The sequence below is a fragment of the Budorcas taxicolor genome, chromosome 9, assembly GCF_023091745.1.
Source record: "Budorcas taxicolor isolate Tak-1 chromosome 9, Takin1.1, whole genome shotgun sequence".
Lineage (NCBI taxonomy): Eukaryota > Metazoa > Chordata > Mammalia > Artiodactyla > Bovidae > Budorcas > Budorcas taxicolor.
Window position 1 is genome coordinate 73,435,452 of NC_068918.1, and position 3,664 is coordinate 73,439,115.

Genomic DNA, 3,664 nt, shown 5'->3' on the forward strand with positions numbered 1-3,664 from the left:
AACTGTCTACCAAAATATCTCCACTGCAGCTCCCTCAGACTCATGCTTCCACTGAACTGGCTTTCCCAGGAAGAGGCAAAATGAGGAACAAGAAACACGTCAGGCTGCAGAGAGGGAAAGTAAGACAGTCACAGAGATTCAGGCAGCCTGAGTAGCAGGAGGCAGCTGTAGAGTTAGGGTGAGGTGACCATCAGCTGGTAAGTCAGACACTTACCTAGGTCTAACTGGTTCCTCAGTTGCAAGCTCTTAACTCTGTCCCGTGACTGTAGTGAGCTTGTAATCAAGCAACATTGTCAGACACTTGGGGAGCCAACTGGCCAGAGGTGTGTATCTAAGATGGCTATCATTTTTCTGAATAGTTCTACAGAACTTCCCTTCATTTCTTTGCTATTAGCAATTTTTCTGAGACTTGAGCTCAGCTTCTTCCTCTATATTATATGGCACACATTTAAAATGGTTCCGTCATTTTACACTTTGGGAAAAGAGAATTAGAAAGGAATGAGAGGGTGTCAGACTGACAGTTTCGCACCAAGCTAGCAACAAGGATAGACTCCCTGTCTCTGACTCCTGACAGATAAGGGGTTGATTTCATTTTTCATCCACCATCTTGGTGGATGGTACTGCCCAGGTTTTAACCCATAACAGGAAGACAGAGAAGCAAGTAGTGTCTCTATTCAGGTTCCTCTCCTTTGCTGCTGAGGCCCTCTGTGCAAGCAAAAGAGTACTTCTGACCTATTTCTTTCTAATAGTAATCATAGCTCTTACCAGTTTTCCATAAAAATCAGGTGTGGGGGGAAAAAAGTGAAAACTTGATGGAGTACAACATGGGGTTGAATAAGAATGCCACTTCTCTGCTATTTCACATTTCTCTTAACTGAAATGAACACATGCCCTTGGAGGCAGAAACCCAAGGCTAGTTGTGACAGAAATGAATATCAGGCAATTCAGGTTCATTGCCATAGAAGTGTCATGATTCACTTTCAGTAGACAAGAGGTACCCAGGGACCCTGCTTGTTTTGTGACATTCTCACCTCCACTCTACTGAATTTGCTGATTACATAATTGAAAATTATAATTTCCAGCATGGGGGTGAGGGTGCTCTTTCTCCCCATCTAGAGCCATCAGCTGTAACGTCCTTATCCCATTGCTCACTCACAGAAAGCTGGAGAGGCTCGGGGAGACACAATGCATCCCTGGAGGCACATGGATACATTCAGGCTTTATCTTCCCCGCCAGCACGTGCACTGGGAATACGTAGAGAAACCTCTGGAGATGTTAATGTGGAGCTTGCCAGAAAGAAGCATTCTGAAAACTGGCTCCTTGCAAATGAAGTTGCGGATCATTTTGAAAGCCCAGCCTCGTGGTAAACATCTCATGATGGCAAAGAAGCTGGTATTGCGGCAGGAGGAGGGTACCGCCAGGGGGCTATATATGTGGCTCACAGCATAGTGTCAGAAGGGCCTGCAAAAAGACTGTGTGAAGCAGAGTTGGAGACGAGGAAGACAGAGCCTGGAGGAAGCCCGTGAATGGCTGCCTGCTTTGAGCCCGGCTCACTGCTGCTCTTGAGGACATCTCCTCCTACCTACCACCTGAGGCTGACAGGCAGAGATTTCCTGTGTGTACCAAGCCCAGTTAGGCTAGGAAGTAAACATGATGGGAAACACAAGAGGAAAATTGCAGCTTATCAAATAAAATATAGATGATAACATTAAGTGTTCAGAAATTGGAAAATAATCACTAGAAACACAGCTCTCCTCCTGCTCTGTTTTTGTATATGACTAATTGCCAGTTTTCCACGAGACAGCACCTGGAGTCCCAGTGTGACAGACAGCGACGGGTTTTGGAAATGTTTACTCTGGTTGGTCAACAAGAAACACCCCACTGCTTTTCCTGAAACTCGTGGAGTTCAAGGTCAGCCTGTTGTGCAAGAGGAATCTTTGGTAGAAATCCCACCTGGCTGCTGACTCAGAAGAGAGATTTTCAGAAGAGGAGATCCATGTGCTTGAATGTTGCTCATCTGCTTTGATAAATATTCAGGAAAGCAGCACTGCCCAGCATGTGGAGATAAAACCTGTTTGACTTTGACCACGGGCATCCTCAGACTCTGATATTTTTAATGGCATTCAGCATTCTGGCCAGTCCGGGAATAAGCCCATGGTTTTTAAACATGTGTGGAAATCCAGCAAGCCTGTCAGTAGCTGTCGTTAAAAACCGTGAATTTATAGTAACTCATGTGGCTCTGAACCAGGAAGCTGATTCCATTTTGGAAGGACCAGGGAGATGGGCATGCAGGGAACAGCATGGACCGTGAGAAAAGCGCAGCCCTTTGAGCTCGGCCTGGGCAAGGCCACCACTGAGAGTCTTTGGACCAGCTCTCCTGGGCTCTCACCTACCACATGTGCACAGATTTCCTAAATGTTGCAAGGAACCAGTGATCTCTCGGTGCTCAGGAAGGATTTTTTCACTGGTATCACAAATCCTGTCCTTTCTTGTTGTGGGCTGCTTTGTGCCCGCCTCGCCCCCACCCCATTCATATGTTGAAGCTGTAACTTCCACAACCTCAGCATGTGATTATTTAGAGACTGGACCTTTAAAGAGGCAAGTAAATTAAAATGAGGCCCTTAGGGTGGGCCTCAATCCAATGTGATTGGTTTCCTTGGAGGAAGAGAAAATTTGGATATGTAAAGAGACAGGAGGTGCACAGGCACAGAGGAACAATCATGTGTGGACACAGGAATAGTGGGTATCTGCCAGCCAAGGAGAGAGGTCTCATAAGAAAGGAAGCCTACTGACTTCTTGATCTTAGACTTCTTGCCTCCAGAACTGTGACAAATTAAATTTAAGATGTGTAAGCCACTCAATCTGTGTATTTTTTTTTTTTTTATGACGCCCCTATTAGACTAAAAGTTTGCTTTTACTAGAAACTTTGTTTCCTTCCCCTTCTCCTTTTTGGTTTGTCTCTCTCCCATAGGAAAACTCAATTTGAAGAAAGCATCACAAAATCATTCACACTGAAGTGTACATGACAAAGAGACCTTGAAATGTCCCCTTTCTCTGGGCTCTAACATCATTTGAATTTAATATCCCTACTTTGAGTCCCAGGGTTGAAGGTCTAAGTGGATCATCAGGAACCAGGAGAGGTGTGTTGGGTGGACATTGGTCCTCTCGAGGGCCCCCTGTACTTTAGGCCTCCAACTCCAGTGCTTGCCCTGGAGACTCAGGCTGAAGGACATGCTACGGACCAGAGGACTGACTTTTCTTTCTTGGCACAGTGGGGATGAAGTGTCAGGTCTGGAGGTAGGATGCCAGGGTCACTGTTGAAAATTTTCTCCATCATAGGAAAAATCCAGTGGTACCCTTCCCCCTACCCCAAATGTTCCCATCATCTTATTTTTAAGAAATCTTCAACGGATAAAAAGGAGAAATGCCAAACTCCAACTACATATTTTACATGGTAATAGGAATCCAACTCAAAAGGGTTTAAACAGAAAAGATTTTTTTTTTATCTTGAATATTGGCAAGTCCAAGAGGAGAGTTGGCTTTATATTGATTTAATGGTTTAGGCATGTCACCAGGCACCCAGTCTGCCTCCCTCTTTTTTGCTTCCCTCAGTGTCAGCTTCATTCTCAGACAAGCCAGCAACCAGAAGAAAAGAAGAGTGTAT